The 21,072-nt window shown below is 37.4% G+C and overlaps 1 protein-coding gene and 1 long non-coding RNA gene across 2 annotated transcripts in view; one reads left to right on the top strand and one right to left on the bottom strand.

Annotated features, from left to right (window-relative positions):
* Nucleotides 1-21,072, top strand: part of LOC113051412 (TOX high mobility group box family member 3-like) — a 47,886-nt gene that overhangs the window by 2,458 nt on the left and 24,356 nt on the right. The gene's annotated exons all lie outside the window — the stretch shown is intronic.
* LOC113051413 (uncharacterized) lies at nucleotides 13,105-15,516 on the bottom strand. The gene is made up of 5 exons (XR_003276893.1): nucleotides 15,198-15,516; nucleotides 14,488-14,542; nucleotides 14,325-14,364; nucleotides 13,823-13,921; nucleotides 13,105-13,401 (listed from the first exon to the last, which is right to left on the bottom strand). It is a non-coding gene; the product is annotated as an uncharacterized LOC113051413 (long non-coding RNA).

The raw sequence follows: 21,072 nt of genomic DNA on the forward strand, positions 1-21,072 counted from the left end.
CAGTATCAGTGACAGTGTCTAGATGTTTTTAGACACTGTCCAGTTGTAATTACGTTCCCACAGCATACTATCATTGCTTTCATGCATCATCACATCTTTCTTAATATCTAAAAAGTGACAGATGAGAAAAGAAAAGAGACATGATTCTGTAGCGTTCTCCACCCAGAATGATCATAATGCATGTTCAGGTGTATCCAAAAAATATATATATCTCTGAACAGTTTGTAACATTTAAACTGAAACCACATGCTTAGGAAAGGTCAGCGATCAATTAATAAATGAATCATTATAGTGCAGTAACAGATCCTTGCTGGGCTGTAAGTTCTTAAACTGAACTTTAGGGTATTACCCTTGAGCTATAAGGGGTCTTGATATGTGTCTGCAGCCACATTGCATGCAATGGATTCTGGGTAATGAGTGTGGTTTGTGCAGGAGCATTGGGTTTATGAAGCGAACACATGTGGTAGCAGTCAGTGAAATTTACTAGAAAAGTGTTCCTGATGGCTTAAATAAACCAGTGCCTACATTTGCAGAATGCAATGTGATTTTATTTTTGGCTTTTTTGTAGTTTATAGTTTTGTGGAATTTTGACTGACACATTTATATGCTGTTTCTGTTCTGTGTTTGGTCCCATTTTGGTTTGTATCGATCAACTGTACTTAAATATCAAAAACAGACCTGTCACACTGAACTGAACTCTGTGCTCACTTTGTAATTTAGTGAGTTAGTGGTTGTATTTATGTAATTTCAGGTACAAGTAATTTGCATTCTAGGTGAATTGTATTTACTCTGATCATTTACAGATGACTAATAGTGTAATAGAAGGAGCCTTTTTGTTATGCAAAGGCATTACGTTTGACTGATTAATTTTCACTGAAATCATTCAAGGCTGTAGCAAAGGAGATAGTATAATGATTACATGGATAATGAGACTGCACATTTTGGCAGGGAATGTCCGTCTTTCGTTTGGTGGTTGACAGCATTCTTAACCCTATTCACTCTCTCTCTCTTTCTCTCTCTATCCCCCCTCTCATGAAAAGCATCATTCAGTTATCCAAGAGATGGACGATTGTCCTGGAAATGGTTGTTTATATGCATTTTGAATCGATATAAACAGATCACTTTAGAACTGCTGCGAAGTTTTGCACTCGAATTCACTCATTGTTTAAACGTAAAAGATGCATGTATGCTGTGCAAATTATACAACAAAACAAAACAAAACCATAAAAGGTTCATACAGTCAACATTGAGGATTTTTATTATACAAACTCCCTGCAGGGAGTGACAAATTGTGTGGTTTTAGTCAGACTGTTTATTGTACAAATCTATGATTGTTTTGACGTACTAACTTATTGCAATTTCAAATGACATTTACTTTCCTTTGATAGCCAATCTATCAGTGTCTACTCATAATTATCTGTCATAACAGTCAGATGATGTCAGTATATAATGTCTCCAATAACTCTCAGAAATGCATACTGTACATTTCTTTTATCTGTCACTATAAAATCAGTGAAGAGATTACATATTGAAAGACAAGTACAGAATGAAAGCAATTTAGATAAATGCATATTTGCAGGAGCTGAGATTATTATAAGGAAATACTAATGTTGACTTGAAATAATATATAGTGAAATGTTAATATATATATATATATATATATATATATATATATATATATATATATATATTATATTATATTATATTATATTATATTATATATATATATATATATATATATATATATATATATATATATATATATATATATATTATATTATAACTATATATCTTAAGTAACATATTGAGTAATACTCTTAATAAAGGCAGAAATGTTTCCCACATGACTGAAGGAAATCACTTTTACACGAACTGTTTGCAGGTGCTGGCACTGATCTGATTTTCCAGGATAGGCTCTGTGAAAATACAACCTCATATAGCAGACCGTATGAACTTTATCCTTAAATAGCATAGATGCCGTTTCCTGGTCCTGTGCTGGAAAACAAAGCTTAGAGGAAATGCAGTGACAGCAGATAGAGATAGCAAACAATACTGTTGACTATTCAAGTGCGTGTATTCACTTGTTAAGTCCCACAAAGAGACTCTCATCCCCCAGGTTTATAGCTTTTCAATTCAGGCCCAGTGCTGATCCATACTGCAAGGGTTAAATTACACCTTCATACATCCAAACCTGTTCACAGTGATACAATGAATGTATACAGCAGGTGTCATTAGACACATGGACAGGCAGCAGCATAGATCTCGTTTATGAGTTTCAATCAATGTAACAAAATCCCCCTCTTTAGGGAAAATCGATATGTGTGTTTGTAAAGATTCTTGGTGTAGATTCTTTCTGAATGGATGTTTTTTGTCAGATGTTGCTTAGTGTCAGAAATAAGATAATAAAAATCCCTTTGTTTAATTGAAAGTATAATTGTTGATGAAAGATCATGAAGATATTTTGAAGAAACTTTCAACTGTTTTTGTAACAAAAAAAATAATTTCTTTCAAGATAAATGGAATGACACAAGGGTGAGTAAATGATGACAGAATTGTTATTTTTCAGTGAACTATCCCTTTAAGCTGATTGACAGCTGAAGAACGCTGCAAATGATATAGTTTTGCTTGCCATCTCCATTGAAACAGCATAGCATTTTGAGAGCAGAAGCAGATGGAAGTGTGCCGTGTGTCTGAAATGTTTCTCATTGCTTTTGCCAGGAATACTGATGTATTTATTGAAAGTGGAAAGCTTTAATCAGAATATGAGTTCACCAGTGTTATGTCCTAAAATGGCAGACAGATGCGAAGGTTGTCATTTGGACTTGTGGAGTTTGTGGCAGGGTACACGTAATCTTCTTATGAATGTTCAGATCTTGTACTGGCACTCAACAAAAGAGCGCTCCAATCACATTGTTTTCCCTTCATTTGTGTCTTTGCAGAAGTACTGATTTCTAATTTTCTTTTCTTTTTCTTTCCTTATTGGTTCTGATTTCTGGTTCTTTTTTTATTGAACCATTTCTTTAAGGGAACTTAGACTTAGGCTACGTTCACACGAAGCCAGAGCTTTCCCTATCTGATCAAGAAATATCCGCATCCACACGAAACCATGAAACCTTCACAAAATGATGTAGTATACATGCTAGACCAGTATGTGGCACTGTAATTCTGCCACAGAGAAACACTAAAAACGGAGAAGAAGACTTGGACTATGCGCATAAACCTTGCGCACGGTATACAAATGAACATTGAACAATACATTTATTAATTTGTGTTAATGTTAGTTAATAAAGAGACAATCATTCAGTGTTTGTTCAGGTTTTTGTTGCTGTCACGTGACGTAGTCATCGTTTCAGATAAAATATGGATTCGCTGTCCACACGAAAACGCAAGGGTGGCGTTTACAGATTTATCCACTCTGGGACCCGGTTTCCAAAAATATCGGTTTCACTCTCCCAAAACGGTGGATCCGTGCGGACAAAACGCCTATATGATAAAAAAATCTATGCATATACAGCTAAACACGTCTCTGTGTGGACGGGGCCTTAATGTGAAAAGTCACTTGATGGTACTAGTCGCATATGGCCACGCAGTGTAACCTTCATAGTGTATCTCGTTCTGTGCATGGAAAGCATCATCATTTGGTCTCAGCAATGTAATTCACTTGAGTCCTTCACAGTTAACTGTAATCAATGGCCATCTCAGAATCAGATGCATCAGTGATTGATGGAAGAAAGGTAACCATGCCAGTACAAGCCCCATGCAGGCTCAAGAGCTCATTTCCACTAACCCCTATCAGCAGACTCTTTAATAGTGGCTATGATTGATTTAGTAGCTGGCTGATATGATGTTATGTGCCTTGGCAAATATGTAAATTTGTAGCTGCCTGACACACACCATTAGCCAGGCCGGATCATGCTCTATGAATCATCTCTTTAATCCTCTACATGCTGCTTCCTGTAAACGCTCTTCATCTCGTTATTACCTGTGTGCCTCATCTTGTTGCTATATGTCGATTTCTGAGTTAACTGATGCTGTAAACGTCTGTTTTTGCTTCTTACTGAAGTGAGATGTTTCTGAATCTGTTTAATGAAATAAAGTAAAATAATAAATGAGTGAAACCTGATGAACTCCTCATTACTCTATGTGTGTGTAACTGTGTGTGTATTTAGATTGTGAGAGAAAAGGAAGGTGAGACCGAAAAAGAAAGAAATCATTGATCCCGCGCTGCTGAAAACTGTCACCAAATCTTCCCCTGAGATTGTGTTGAACAAAGGTTTGATGGCTCCTCTTCAAGACAGGAATGTGCCCCATGCTAAGGGCACAGCGCATCTGACAACACATTGTGCTGATGCCAGTCAGCTATGTGGAGAGGGTTTAGCATGTCCTCTTTCTTTTGTTAAGAGCCCAGCTGAAATTCAGATTCTCATCCTGTTCCAAAATACTTCCCAAACCTTATTGTTACAAAACAAAGGGTGCCAATCTGGAATGCTGATCACACAGAAGATATTCCAGTTATGACAATGGCTTCTGATAAGAGAGAAGGGAAACGTTTCCATACGTTGTTTTAGTTTGATTGGGTCACCCAACATCACTGTCACGATGAGCAAGGCAAGCCTTTGAAAGTATTGCTACACTTCTTTTGGGGTTGTATGTGTGGAAATCTTATTTAATGCTCACATTGTTGTGTTATTTATACAGAGCTGTTGATTGACATTTTGCAGATTGCATGCTTATGCATGTACTTTTCTAAACTGCTGAGTTAAGCACAATGACATAGAGAGGTAGCAGCAGTTTGTTTCTTCTGTATTATGAAGTACATCAGAGTGAAACTGAAATAAATTTGTAAGTTCTATTAATAGGTTGCTGATTGAATTGAGGCAGATCTCAATGCAATAGCTTGTAAAAAAGGGGCGGAGTTTAAGCAGACTAAATGATTGGAGAATTCCTGTATGTAATTTCACAAGAGGTTCGAGTTATGATACTTTATTTTAATTTTGAGGTCAAAATTATGCATGGAGAAAAAAAAATCAATAACATGCATTTAGAAACTAGAAGTGAATGAATTTTTGTTTCATGTTGACTTATCCAGTGACAAATAAGAAATTCACAAAACTGCTGTGTGATGTGACACAATCTCAGCCAATGGGGCAAGGCAATTTATTTCTAAAGCACAATTAAAAACAAGTTGACCAATGTGTTGTACAGATTATAAAAACAAAAGCAAACAACATATACACAAAAAAAAAAAAAAATCACAAACCACATTTCACTGAATAGCATTTTTTCATGGGAGCCTGGGAGTTTTTAAAAGGGACTTAAACGACACCAGTGTGGCGGCAGTTCTTATGTGTAAAGGCAAACTATTCCAAAGCCTTGGGGCCACTGCAAAAGAACGGTCCCCCCACTGTTTGCGTCTCGACCTAGGAACAATCAAAAGTTTCTGGTCGGAAGACCTAAGAGATCTTGATGGAGTGTACGGTTGCAACAGATCTGAAATATAAGATGGAGCAAGGCCGTTTAAAGATTAAAAAAAAAAAATCACAAAAGGATAAAAACGGTTTAATCTTTGCCAGTGTTCTTAGTTGAAAAAACTCAGATCGAACAACACCATTGATCTGCTCGTCAAATTTCAAGGCATCATCAATAAGATGTTTAATGTAGTCTTATGTTGAATTTGGACCAATGAGATGATGAGCTGTCGTTCATCATGATTCTGATAGTTTAGACAAAAACTCTGATTCACTTGTAATAGCTTTTATTTCTTGTCTTTTAATAGCGTTGAGTTAGGACACACACACACACACACACACACACACACACACACACACACACACACTGTATGAGAGAACATCTGTCTGAATTTATATTGAGCCCTTCAAGTGAACTGTTTCTGAGATGATAATTGCACTAATGATTGCTCTCATTTATTTTTATTTTTTTATACATCATTAAGGCTAAAAGGAAGTAAAGACTATTTCAAGAACAGTCTGGAAAGTGTATGTTCATGGCCTTACAAAGTATATTTGGTCTCTCAAAGCTCTCACAAGCTTTGTCCTGCTTCTCTGAAGTTATCCACGTCTCAGGCTTATTGCAGGGATATTTTCGGTGACCTAAAATGGCTTATGCTCTGAATCAAGCATTTTCTAAAGATCCATAAGTGTGCAGTACACTTTTTCTTCAGGCTTATAACAGCTACTTTTATTTTTCAAAAATTGCTGTAAGACCACTATCTTATCTAAAAACCACTCAGTAGTCTCAGCATTTAATCAATTTGAGCTCTTCTAATAGAATAAAACTCTTTTGATTGTTAGTTCATAGTTAGAGTAACATGAGTCTCTAGCCTATTCAGTCATTTGTTCAGTTATTCATTTGTTGAAGACGTATTTTTTTTTTTTTTTATTAAACTCAATTTTTTGATATCCTGTCACTGTGACTAGTGACGGAAAAAGAGGAAGAGAGGAGGGAGGACCTCATTATCGTAACTGAAGAATGATGCTTCAGATACCACGTGTCAGATGATAATAGAAAATCATACTACAGTGCTTCTGTTAGTCCTTTTTCAGGTTGTGCCACACATACCCACAATTCCCTGCGGCTTCAGGTTGCCCTGTATGAACTGACAAAGGCAGCAGGTGTGCAAATACTAGTAAGGCCGACTGAGCAAAGATTTCAGATACTGAGGGTAAACAAAAGACTAATTTGAATGAGCAAACAGAACACATATTGAAATGACTTGTCTGAGTAACAACACTCATATAGAAGGCTACCTTCAGTGCGGTTACATTAGCAGTCTTTCTTTCTTTTTCTCAACATGAAATTCAGTTGGATTTTAAAACCAGTAAGGTGACTGGATACAGCTGGAGACAGTGTTATGGAAATTAGGGACCAAATGTATATTTGCTATTAGTTTAAAAAAGGGCATCGGTTGCTGACACTACGGGTAACTCTTGCTTTTCCACAAGGTATCTGGGTACCTTTTAAATAGCGTCAAATCCAGTTCTTCTTTTCAAACTGAAAGGCTGCCATCTCCCTTGCTCTCTCTTTAGATTTTTATTGGATCCTTTTATAAAGGTGCATTAGACTGATAAGAAAAAGAACCTTTGTTTTGCATGGAAATGTAATGTGTGTGTGTGTGTGTGTGTTAAATAAACCGTTAAGGCCGTGTACATTTTAGCTCTACACTGCACTCCCTCTCTCTTTCCTCTTTTACGTGCTCTGTCATCCCTTTTTTCCGAATGAATTTGGTTTGTCTTATGTTTTCATTAGCACTTCACAAAACTCGGATTCTCAGCATGCTGATTCACGGCTGCTCCTTTGGACTCGTTTGCTTGCAGTTATTTTATTTGTCAAAGCGAGGAGGACCCACCATTGTCTCCCATGCCTGAGGGGAACAGGAGCATGGTTTTGTTCTGTAGTGGCACATTGCTCCAAGGGTACTGATTTCCAAAGGCTGGCAGCTTGTGCTGACATGCTGACTCGTTTAAATTGTGCTTGACAGAACTACCCAGGGCAATTAATCATTTGAATAGCATGTGGAATGACGCTGTATCACAGACAGAGGAGACACGTTTGCTCTTCCTATCCGATTCACCAACCATGAAATTGTTATCATGCCCATGACAGCGTATTTTCCCTTGTAATATAAATCTGCTTCATACAGAGGAGCTCCTCTCTTCATTAAGCCAGGGCAGTGGACATTCCTTTGCTGTCACTTGTATCGTAACACATTAAGACATATGTTTTCTGTTTGATGCTAGAGGCAGACAAGGTTCTGCCAGAGGGAAGAATGATGAAAAAGGGGGAAAAAGTTTGACACTGTTTTTGGTTTTCATAGCCACCATCCATATTGTTTGCCTCACCGCTGAGCCAGCTGCTGATATTTATTTCATATGCATATTAAAACTGGAAAGTGGATGCTTTGTAGATGGTTTCCAAATATTGTACAGTGATTGCTTCATTGCTGATGGGTCTTTTATAAGCCTCCGAGGAATCTTTGAGAGAAACACCAGTCTGCACTCTCTGCTAAAGTGTGATTGAATGTTGCATTTAGCCTCTAATAAAGTTATATTGGTGACTTCAGCAGCTGGCTCCCATCTGGAGTTTGTGGAGAGGCTTTTACTGTGTGTGAGTGTGTTTTGGGGGGCGAGGGGCTTTTATTTAAATATATTAAGGTAAGCGTCAAATGTAGCACCTCCTTTTTGTTAAATGACATTTGACTGGAATACAGTGTAGTTAATATGGTACTATATGAAGCGATTGCAAGGCTGAGTTGTGCCACAGAAGCTGGATGACTACAAGGAGGACCTTCACAGGGTTCAGTGAATCTTGGGCATGGCATTTGGTTGAAACCAATGACACCAAAGAATAAACAGTTGAGGTTTGCAATGGGTGCTAACGTCCCAAAGTCACTGGAAAAATGTGCCATCTGACAATGTGTTTTTTTTTTTTTGGCAGTTTGGAAATTACATGTCTGGTCAACTGTTCTAATAAAGTTAAAGCTTGATCATGTTTGAATAACGTATCACTTAACAAAACCTACCAAATAGTGTTAACAAAAGCAAACTTGAAATACAATTCATTAGCTGGAGCAACCATGCCATTGTATCTACCTTTTTCACGTGTGACTCACGTTTCACGAGACCGGAGCACTTTGCATCACAAGTGCAGTGCTGCACCAGGTGAGCTGAAGATCAAGCTACAGTGTCAGAAGAGTCTTAAATGTGGTATTGGTTATGTGATGCAAATGTCAAAATGTTTTGAGTGTTAAGTGCTGAGAGGTCTTAACGTATGAAAATATATATGAAAATAAGTCTTTATTAAACTGAAATTATATAATCTACTCTAGGTAATCTTAATTTATGTAAACAGTTTGGCGTTTACTGGCACTAAGTATGTTTTTGGAGATATGCAAAGATGCAGGTACTGGCATGTTCTCGTTTTGGTATGTATATGATTGAATGATTGATGTATGATTGAATACTGAAAGATGAATGTGATCTAATTTCAAACATGGATGCTCACTTCTGTTATCAGTGTACAGATGCAATTGTGCTGAGTGTTGCTTTTTTCAGATGCAAATACATGGAAATTAAGCCTTAAGCGCTACAAAAATTGGTTCACCAGGATGATACACTTATCACTTTTACTTATCACCTTAAGTACTTTGATTCTTTTAATACATTTAATCTCCTGTCATACCCTTGAATCATTTGTTCTATAGCTGAGGTAAAAAGATCCTCAACCTGTTATTACTCATCTCTGTCCCTTTCTCTCTCTTCATTAGTTGATATAATGGAGCGTTGTAAAAATATATTATAATGAGTTGAATCAAAAGGTTACTTCAGAATTTAAAAGCTAATAAAAATGTTTGACGAGCAGGTCATATGTTTTTTTTTTTTTTTTTGTGAAAAAATATCTAATTTGCATTTAATAACGTTGCTATCCTTAAATGAAAACAATCTGCAAAGTTGTTAATCAAAAAAGTGCATGATAAATACAGATATTGACTCTTTACGGGTGTCTCTGGGTAACATATTTGTATAATCCCTGCCTGCCCGCGAAATATGAACAGAGTTAAGCAGCGCTGTGTTCAAGCATACCACAGAAATACAATTCAAACCTCTTGTTGTTGTCATTTTATCAAGGACTACTTCTCTAATCTTGGTTTTTATCTTCGTTGGCTTCTAATCTTAATTTGGACTAACAAGCTCTTTGAACCACAACCTGTGAGTACGATTCATAAATTATGTGTACATTTTCAACTGAGTGCTCAAAATATCAAGTTTTTGTGCTAATGTGATTTATAGTGCAGCTTTAGGTTTCCAGGTAAAACATATTACTGTATTACTGAAGCAGTTCTGATTATTTGCTGTGAACCCACTATTTCCGAAGAATGCATTGATGAATGTACACTGACGTTGTTCAAATTACTTTGTTTAATAATAAAGAATGTAGTGTAGGGCACATACTTTATATGTTTAATTTGCTGCACCGGCAGTTATAGGGTTAATGCGAGAGAGACGAGCGATTGAGTTGAGCGCCTGCGGTAGAGCTGTTCTGCATTCTGATTAAAAGTTATGACAGATCGTCTTTTGTCTGTTGTTCTTCAAACATTATAGTGGACATATTTTGTTTTACAAACTGTATTGTTTCATCAGTTAGTCACGTTCGCACTCAGCTAACGTACCCATCATTATTGTTTTAAGTGTTCACAGTTTAGCAGCAAAACATTAGCTGTGGGCACGATTTGCTTGCATAAGCGTTTTAGTATTTTATGTCATTATTATAAGAATGGATTGGAGCACTCTATTATTGTTTTAAGTAAAGGTGCTTTGTCAATGATAGCACTTGATAACTGGCTCACAACAGACTGGGCCAGCTGACCAATCAGAGCGGAGTAGGCTTATGGAGGTTTGCTCTGCACTTGCTTGGAACAAATCATTGGCAAATGACTCTTAATGCTTAATGTATATTCTGAGAAAATTACAATGTTTTCTGACCTTAGATGCATTTACACTTGTTGTAGGGGACTCCAACACAATATTAGGACACTTTAAAATACCATATGACCTGCTCTTTAAAAATAGTCCAAACAGAGTGCTTTGTTCAGTGTTTAAGAAGTAACTCTGTGGCCCTGCATCAATAAGAATTCCAGTGTAAGGACTCCTGTGTATTATTTTAGACCATTTTCAATATAATCAGCTGGTGATTTACAGCGTTAAGCATTTCACTTAAATTTCAAATCTCTGCTAAACTTCCACAAGTACAAATGACATTGAAAAAATGGTTGGCTTTTAGTAGCTCTTCACCATATAGAACTATTTGCCAGCTTGGAGTGCATCACAGCATAATAACTCATTAATAAGAACGGATTAAACTCATCAACCATTTTATTGACAATTGCAAACTTACTTTTGCATTTATTGACCTTTGAAGCTTATTGGAAGTGATCGTAGTTCACACTCACAAGTGTTCCTCCCTAGCAGAGCATGCATTCCTTCAGTAAATGGAGATGGATAATCTTTGCAAATAATATGTCACTTTGAACTTTTAATGATTCAACATAGAAGCCAATGGCATGAGTTTGAGGCGGAACTGACAGTTTATTTAATCAAAGGCAGGTGGGTGAAGTGTTTCAAGAAACCTAGTTGTACAGAAATTAAACACTTCACCTTTAATAAACGTAATTTCTGCTTCAGTGCGTGACTTTGTGTGTTTTATATGAACATACAGTCAGTCGCAGTCACAAGATGTTACTGCAATGTTAGCATCGGTTCACTTGGACCACTGGACAGTGCGCTATGTAGTCTTTCTTACACTCTGTAAAACCCCCAATGTATGAGAGCATTCATCTCCTCGTGCTCCTCTGAGCCACATGTCAGAGCCCCAGAGACTGGAATCTCCAAAGCTCTGTTTACACATGGGCTCAACCCACTCCTGAGCTCAACTACCCTCACCAAGCACTGCCATGTAAAAGAAGGCCATGATCGCTACTAATTAAGTGTTGGGGTGGAGTCCAAGCTGTTTGACGTCCCCTGGTTTGAATAGTCATTTTGTTCTGTGCCAGTAGTGACAGAGTGAATTGTTATCAGTGTAATCTTTGTGGGTTGAGCATATAAACAATGTCTCTTCAGTACAGAAACATTCTGTGTATGACAGGCAGTGTTGTGTTCATATAGGGATCTGATTTAGCTATATAGGTTTTCACTGCCTTGGCATGTGAGACCTTTGTGTTTAACATATTTGTTCTCAATATCGTGGTCCTGTAGGATACAATACTTGTATGACATTCCTCGAAAAGATCGCTCAGCTATCTTCTCTTTATTCGAGAGAGAGAGCTAGAGAGTGTCTGGCCCCTGTCTAACTGAGGCTAAAGGGCTTCAGAGGAGAGCTGTGATATTTGAAGTAATTCACAAGTGCATGTGTTCGCACATTAGTGGGATGCAGTTGGACAGCCACAAGGTTGAGAGCTAATTACAGCATTTAAAGCCTATCAGTTCCATGTGATTGCTGCTTGTGCTGGGTAAACGGCTTTTATTTGGTACGCCGTGGAAATTCCCCCTCACAGCGAGGGCTCTGTGGCAGCAAATTATTTTCATCTTAATTGCATGTAGGTGGAGACATGAAATAACGGGGCATATTTGTGTTCAATCTGCTGTGTTTTCATTACATTGTGGAGGAAAACATTGTTAGCGGGAGTTAATTAACAAATATGAGTAATTGCTCTATGCTCATATTTATCACTAGTGTGTTCGCAACAGGCAGGCCTAAAGTGCTACATAAATCAAAGTGCTTTTCTTTGCCAAAGTAAAGCCCTTGGGAGGTACCTTAGAGCTTAATTAGAATCTAGAAGGATTTTGTTTTAAGTGTGAGGTGAGCAAGCACTTGAATAACAATGATAAATTAGGCCCCAGAGCATTGCCTGTATGTTTTGGACCGCGTGTGCAATGTTATATTCTATTTCTGTATAATTCATAAAGTGTGATGGCAGAGGCGCTGCTCCAGACTTTCTGCCGGTCCTGACGATTTGATGCGAGAGATTAATGCAGTGATTGTTGTTACTGGCAGAAGAGTTTACTGAAACGATGCCAGAGTGTTCACTGCAGAATTACCCAGATGGGATTACGTGGACTACACTGTAAAAAGTAATACCTAGATCAAACTCATAAAAAGTGAGGCAAGTGGCTGCATTGGATGTTTTAAGTTGAGTCAACTTGCAGCCTTTTTCAAGTATAATAAACTCTGTAAAATTACTTAATTCAAACACAACAAAATCAAGTTGAGTTAACTAATAAGTGCTATATTAGTCAGTTAGATAAACCTAATTTTCTTGGTATATGTAACGTATTTATGTGTTGCTACAAGTAACCTGTACTCATTTTAGTTAGGTTTTATGAACTTTATGCTCATAGTAAATTTAACCTAATCAAATGTGAATAAACATTTTAATTAAGTCCTGGCTATTACCTCAGAAAATACATCTAAATGTCTATATTCTAAGCAGTACAGTAAATCACTTTACATAAACAGACTTTATCAATAACAATTACAAATTCAATTGAAGAAGAAAAAGATGGGAAGACAGATTAAAGACAATAACATTTATTCAATGTCAGCTAGTGTCACTTTTAACAGTGCCTACAAAACATACAAAAGTATGCATAGGGTCCAATCCCACAAAGAGCCTGTGATATATCTCAGAAGTATACACCAGATTTGAGTGATATTAGAGGTTGTGGGCATAGACAAGTCCAAACAGGAGGTTTTCTACAGGTTTGGCACACCTCTGACCATGGGCTGTCCTTCAACTGTGATAATCCCAATCGTGTTTGGCTGATGGCGCATGTATATTTTCAGTGGGGAACTGCCAAGCTCAGCGTGCACCTCTGTTTCATCATGACTCTATTGAGGAGACAAAAAAGAATCAAGAGTTTGGTCAGACAAACAGGTATTGAGATGAATATAGCAGACTGGTAGAAGACAGATACGACACAAAGTCAAAGTTGTACTTTTTAGTTGCTTAAGGTGATGGATACTAGATGGATACTTTGACTAGAGCATGTGACCAGAGTGAAGTCTACCATGACAATGTCATAGAGTGTTGGTACTATACTATCACGATCTACTGTAGCGTGAGTGTTGTCTTTTCTGGTTCAAAGGATACATTACAATAAAACAATGCAATTTTCCTTGCCTGTACCTTATTGTTCATCACATTACTGTATTAAATATATTTCAAGAACAAAGTAATTACCCCATATCATCACAATAGTAATAACATGCAGACAGAAATTAGATAAGTAGCTTTAAGCCCAGTACATACATGGTGGACACTGATGAGGTCTTCCTTTCCCTCCCATATGTACTCAATCAGGCATCTCAGTACCACTTCTCTCCTTTTCTCCACATAGCCAGACGGATCCTGTCAACAAGTAAAATCTGATCAAAATTCACTGCCTGATGACAGTATCACAAATTAGAGAACCTCTGTATTTCAACCATGCAATTGATGTAAAAGGTTGTACTATACATACACCACTACCACTGTACTGTAAAAGATCTCACACTATCACCAGCATCTCACAAAATTGAGATTTAACTGACCATGTAGGCTGTATTTATCAGAATGAATCAAGCTTCTATTAGTGCAGTAGTAGGAGGCAGAAAGGTGATCATATCTGCCTTCTATTGGTGGTTGGTACATAAAACCTAATTCAGAAATGTAATTGTATGGAGCCAACACTATTGTTTGCAATTTTACCTATGTTTTACTTACCTGGGAATAATTATAGCTTTAACTGTATCTATTCTGAAGTTTTTCTTACCTGTATCTGAAGACCCCAGGTAACAAAAACGCTTGGTTACCTAAAGACAGAAAAAATATGCATGTTAGAATAAGTTTAAAAACCAGTGGTAAATGTAAAATATTTAAGTAACAGGTTAAAAATAGTTTTATGGTTTTGAGCCAGTGCTATCAAATGCACTTACAACTCTGCTGCTGATAACACGAGGACCCCACGACAGCTGCATGCCCCACCGGAGACTGTGTTATTAAGATGAAATTAAATAAGTCAAGTCACCTTTATTTACAGTACACAGCACAGCACTAAAGTGTGATGGAGAAAAAGGCAACAAAGAAGACTTTATATATATATATATAGTCTTCTTTGTTGCCTTTTTCTCCATCACACTTTAGAAAACATTATATATCACCTGAAAACATAAAATCTCAAAATTCATCCTTTGAAACCCATTTTAAATTCATCTACCATGAAAATTGTACATCAAAATCATGTTACAAAAGGTTTTCAGTCGTGAATTATAGGTTTGGATCATGCACTTTCAAGTCTATGTTCAAAAATGTGAATGGCAGTTAACAGGGTAAGTTAACGCTAACTAACGATTAAAAGTGATATTATTGGTAAAATTAAAGCCAAAGTAGTCTTAAAACATAATAGGCATTACTAAAGCACTTGTTTAATTTCATATTAACAACACGGTCTTAACTGCTGTTGTCTTCTGATCGTTGCATACAAGACTTCACTGCTTACCACTGTGTAGCCAACTTAGCTTGCCATGTGTGCAGGATAGCTAGCTATACAGTACAATTTGCAAACCTTACTTTAGCTTCCTAGTTGAGTGAACGATTTTGCGTGACTTTACATCACCAATAAATTGCCAAAACTTGCACATCTTACCGTGTTAATCAGTCTGTGAAATTTAGATCCGCTGCAGCTTTCAAACAGTTGAAGTGCCGAGGAAGCATCTGCCTTGGAAAGTCCCCGCCAGTGAAAAAGGGATAAATCCAACTTAATTTTTATGTGTTTTTTATTTCAAATATTTAAGTTTGATGAACACACATGCCATATCGACAGCTGCTCAAATAAATTGTGTATTTCAACTCACTTTTATAACATTTCTTGTACACAACAAACTCATACAAAAAGCTACCCAAATAAATTGCTATTGTTTTACTTAAAATATATTGTTATGTAAAAAGTGATATATTTTAAGTAAAGAGGAAGTATATTTATACTTTTTAGTATAAAACAAATAAAATAAACTAGATTACAACTATTTAAAATATATAAAACCTACTGTGTGGGTGTAGCACTTTTTACAGTGTATTCAGATTTTACGAGGCCGTTTAGAATATTTTTCTTTTCACAGAGAAATACGAAGCAATGCTTAATGTTGTGCTCCACTGTCAGTCATATCACTGGCATCCAACGTATTTGTGGTCAGCCAATAAAGTTTTTGACTCTTTTTGACTCTTGATGGGAAATCACTGATTTCATCAGTTATTTTTTCAGTTTTTGTTACTATTTTTGAATTATCGTCATTATGGGGTTCATTTGTAAATAAACTTTTCATGCACACAAACCTTAAAGACTTTTCACAATAAATGTTGTTCAAGTTTTCAATTAACTTTGACTGCACCAAACATAATGTTTCTTTAAAATTTTCAGCAGACCCCATCCTCCTGGTGGGGTCTCTGGATCCTTAAAAAAAAAAAAAAATTATTTATTATTATACATCATTTAGCCATGGAAAGGAGCGGCGTGCTCTCATGTGCACGTACAGAGAGCATGTTATTGAAGTGAAGGACTGTGTATTGCCACGTATTGCTAATTGAAGGCTTCTGCTGCACTACTGCAGCAGGCCTTGGAGGTGCACTGAATGTTGTCTGCAGATTTTTTCAAAATAGCACGCTGAGTGGAAAGACTTGTCTGACAGACACTTGTGCGATTTTTGATTACAGTCATACTGATACTCTGTGGCCATGCATATGGACTGCCTGTCTGTCTTGGCACCAGATTCAGCCATCTGGCCTCAATTATGCTTTAAACATGCTTTGTTGTACATGACAAGTCCACACTGACAGCGAGTCTGCCAGTGTTTAAACGTCATGCCTCTGGCCACGATTATACTCAATCAGTCACTCTGATTTTAATTGGAATGGTTGAGGATGAGTGGGAGATGGGAATGAAAATAAAACTGTCCTCATATCTGCTGTGGTCAATTTGGAGGTTTTAAGTGTGGATGTGCAGTACAAGAAGAGGCAAAGATGTTCCAACTGTTTGGAATTGGAATTTGTACTTCGCAAATTCTTCTTTTCGGCCAGTTTGTTTTCTATACATTAATTCAGGACTAATAATTGTAACAAATCTTGTGATTGACTAGTCATGATCTGTCCTGAAAATCTGACGTCTGGGTTTGGGGCCATTCCGAAAACTAGCATTGGTCTCCTTTGTGTAAACGAATGAATTTATTATTATTATTTATTTTTGATCAATAAAATCTCTTCATCACCCAAGAGAAAGTCTATCTCTCGTTTCCCATCCTCAGATGATGCATTCCATGTCAGGTCTTCCCTCTGTCTCTTTGCTCTTAGGCTGAGATTAGCTGCTTGCCATTGTCTTCACCTGTCCCGCTGTTGCTGTAAATTGGCTAGCTGTGTTCTGTTTTGAGGTTACTGCTTTCAAAATATCCATGCTAACAGTGTTACAGGAGTACACAGAAGGCCCCAGAAGACCTCTTCAGAAGCAGAGAAACGGGTCAAACACTGGCCTAATGAAGACAGATGGAGGTGGACAGTGTCTACATGTGCTGTGGAATGTTTTGTGTGCTTTGCCCAATCTGTTATTTTAGTGTAGCAGTTCTGCCGTTTGGCCTGTACCAGAGGTCAGGACTCAAATATAGGATCTGTTTTTGACCCCCTTTTCAGACTTTTCACCGTAAAATGGGATAAAATTGCATGATGTCCTTGCAGTGAAAGACCGTACAGTTTTCTGGACCCCAGTGCATAATGGACACAGACATTTTGTCAGGGACTTTTGTTAGTTTTTTATGCAAATGGTTGAATTATTTAAGTTTAGTATCTGATTTTATCATAGGTTGTGTTTAAAAAGTTTTGATGAGGGCACATTTCTGTCGTGTGTTTGACATGTACTTTGATTCCTCCAATTTATTTTGTTGTTTGTTGTTGTTGTAGTGCCAGAATCACTCACAGGATGATTTCCACTGTCTCTTCTGTTCTCTTAAAAACGTCTTTGTTGCTGAAGAGAAGTTCTCTCCATCCACACTGCATGAAACCCTTTTAACGATGTGGCACAGTTTCAGTAATTCTCTGTTTTATTTCAGTTTCTCTTTGATCTCTGTGCTGTTGCCCTTTCTTCAAAAGTAGAATAATTTTAGGGCATACATGTGCAAATCCTTATAGCTCTTTTGTTCCTAGGCTCTCAGAGTGTCACCATAATGACCAGAAGTGAATAGAGAAGATGAGGAATTGTAATTTCTGTGCTACTGCCATCGCAATCTTAGCCCTCCTTTGAAAATGCAATGATAAAGATGACAGTTCAGGTGTAAACATTGCTCGATATGGGATGCCTATTGATTCACTTGAATGCCTCTAGTGGTTTGTTTTTTCATATTTTTTTATATTATTTAGCCTGAAGCCTGGAGCACTGTTTGGATTTCATATGTGAGCAAGACCTCTCTTTCCATACAGCTGTGTGTGAACACACAATAGGTGTAAGCGCTCTGTGTGGCACAAAACCTATAAACCGTTTTCATTATTCGGGCTAATTTATATCAACCACGTTGTTAATCTTCCACAACCTGTTGATTGCTTTGTTTCTCGACACATTTCTGGAGGGAGGCCATAACTGTGTTTTCCGAAGGACTCCTGTCAGTGGCGCCAGGCTACACAGCCACAAATTGGAATGTGGCACTGGCCCGGGAATACAGCCAAGATTTAAATTAGACAATAAACTCTGGCCCCTCATGCAGGCTTCTCTCTGCAGCTGTGGGCTGATCCATTTGTTTAATATGGTGGAGTATTCGCTAGAATAATAAGCTGATGTATGAGCCGGCTCTTAACAGTTTGTGTTTCACAGATTTAAAAAGACTGGCAGGCAGAACACTGCAGATGTATCCAAACAGCTATAAAGGAAATGTACAGTATATAACGGCTAAATATACACTCTTGGAGAAATTAGTCATGGAAATGATGACTACAATAGAAAACGCTGCTTCGGAAGTTGCACAGGATTTCTTGTTACTATGAAAAAAAAAAATAGATAATTATAGGGTACACTTTTTATTGCTTACTTTTTTATTATTATTATACAGGGCTTGTTGGTACATTCCAAAATCTTAAATAAAATTAGGTGCAAGTCAGCATACACACAAACTGTGTTCACTTTAATGTGTGTGTGTGATCGAGTGTGTAACTGGATGTTCTGTTCTATTGTGAAAATCTCTGAAGCTATATCCAGCTATAGTTTTTCTCAGGCACAGAGCCAGTGCTTTGCCAGTTGAGATCAAAGATGAAGCTTCAGCTAGTCAGGGCTTTCTTTCAAGCTTTTCTGTAAGGATTGAAATAGAATAACTGACCTATGACTCCAGCACAGGAAGTTACAGAGGTTGTCATTAATCAGAGGTATTTAGACGAGACAAAACAGGACTGTTTGGTCTTATCTAAATATCTCCGATTAATGGCATTCCCCATGGTACGTCCGGTTCTGTTACACAGCAGAAACAGATGCTAGGGTGGCAGGAGGTGACGTTCCCTAGTGAACTCTTGTGTGACAACTTCGATTGTATGGCATGTTTTACAATGAAGATGTGTGTCCAAATAAGACACGTTGCATTATCATTTAATCTAATAACAATAATAATAATTTTAGTACTAAAAACTACTTTGAGTGTTTTGTAACACATGCTCAGGTTATCATATTTCTCTCTTGTATTTCAATGTCAAATTTACCCCTTTTAATTTGCATTCGTTCTTCCCTCTTTATTTATAACAGCGGTATAATGCCTGTTGTACTGAAAGCTCAGTGGATGAAAACAAGAACTTGTGTATGGATCCATTTCATATCTCTCATCTGGTGGGAAAAATCTCAAGTAGCTCTCAGATTTAGTTGTTGCCATTTGTAGCTCTTTTTGGCATCAGTAGTCCAGATCTTCTGTTTATCTCTCTTCCTGATATCCTTGTAAAAGGCCAGCTTCTACAGCAAATCAATTCAAGTATTGCAGTTTTCATTTGTAAATGGCCCCATACACCCAGATGTAATTGTTTTTGAATAATCTGGGCTATAGCAGAATGCAGTAGCAGAATAACAAAGCACAGGAGTGAAGGATAGAGGGAGTGAGAGCATGAAGGAGAGAGATGAGAGGAAGATGTGACTGTCTAAAGAGAGTCTCTGTCAGTGTGATTGTATTCTCTCTGTGTGCAGTGCTTTCATGTAATGATTTTAGCTTTAAACTGACTTTTAGTGATCGATTTCTCCTGCGGATCAGAACAGCCTCTCTTTAGGCTCTTTGTGTGGGCCTGCTGGACAAAGATGTCAGTTTACACATTTACCTCCCTGAACTGTGTGTACTATGTTGATTTAAGTTTGTGTGTACCACTTAATATTGTTTGTTACTCACGCCATCTTAGAGGCTGAGATTTACCGTCTCCCTTAAAATACCAAAGATAATTCCTTTCTCAAAGTGTTATATTTTTGTAATACAGTAAACTCGAATATACATCACATTGTCCATTCGTAGATAAAGACCATCTGACCGCAGTAATTCTTCGAACAGCCTGTTGTAATAATATCTTATTTCCCTCTGGAAACACTTGCATAAGAATATACAAACACTGAGGTTATGAAAGCCAGATCAGTATGGACGCTGGTGTCCAAGATTAGTCAGGAGCTTCATACAAGTGAAGCCTCATATTCTGTGCATATAACAGCAACATTAAAGATTTTCTGAATAAATAAAAATAAATAAATAAAAAACTAAAACTTGATGTAATTAATCGACTAGTTGGTTGTTGAATGAATAGTTGACTAGTCATCTATTGTAACTGATCCCTACCAGGGGCGTGTCTTGAGCTCGTTACAGTTCACTAACGAGGCTCTCATCTTGTTAATTACAGAGGCTTCATTGTCTGATCTGACCCATTTACAGCATTCTATCTTTCCTTCTTTCAGTTTGTCTCATCCTCCCATCACGGCTAATCTCATTTGGCATCTGGCTCAATCCCACCCTGCCATGAACACGAGAGGGTCTGCTCTCTCACTGAAGAGAGCCAAGAGCGACAACAACACCCCCTGTGTCTGTTTCCATTCACACTGACTTCTGTTTCCTAAAAGCTCTTGTTATTATATTTCTGTTAATCGCCATTAGTTGTTAAATGTACAGCTCACAAGTCAGAGGTGTTTAAAGCAGCACTTCTTGTCCTTCTGTGTTATCCGTTTGAGAGTAATGTTTGTTCAATTAATATTCATGAGTTGTAGATCTGCATGTGTCAGTGATGCGAGGCAGAGAGGCAGGTAATGGGATTTAAAACAGAGTGAATGCTGATGGTGAGAATGAATAACTTAAAGCCTGTGTACACACACACACACACACACACTTTCCCCTTGTCGTTTGTGTTATGTTGACCCACATTAGTGATGAAATGAGGCGTGAACTTTTTTCCATATTCTCAGAATCCACCTTGTGTTCTCTCTCTGTCTCGGATTTGATAGATCTCTCTCTCACACACACTCAATTCATCTCCCTGTCTTTCTT

This window comes from Carassius auratus, chromosome 32, assembly GCF_003368295.1.
Source record: "Carassius auratus strain Wakin chromosome 32, ASM336829v1, whole genome shotgun sequence".
NCBI lineage: Eukaryota > Metazoa > Chordata > Actinopteri > Cypriniformes > Cyprinidae > Carassius > Carassius auratus.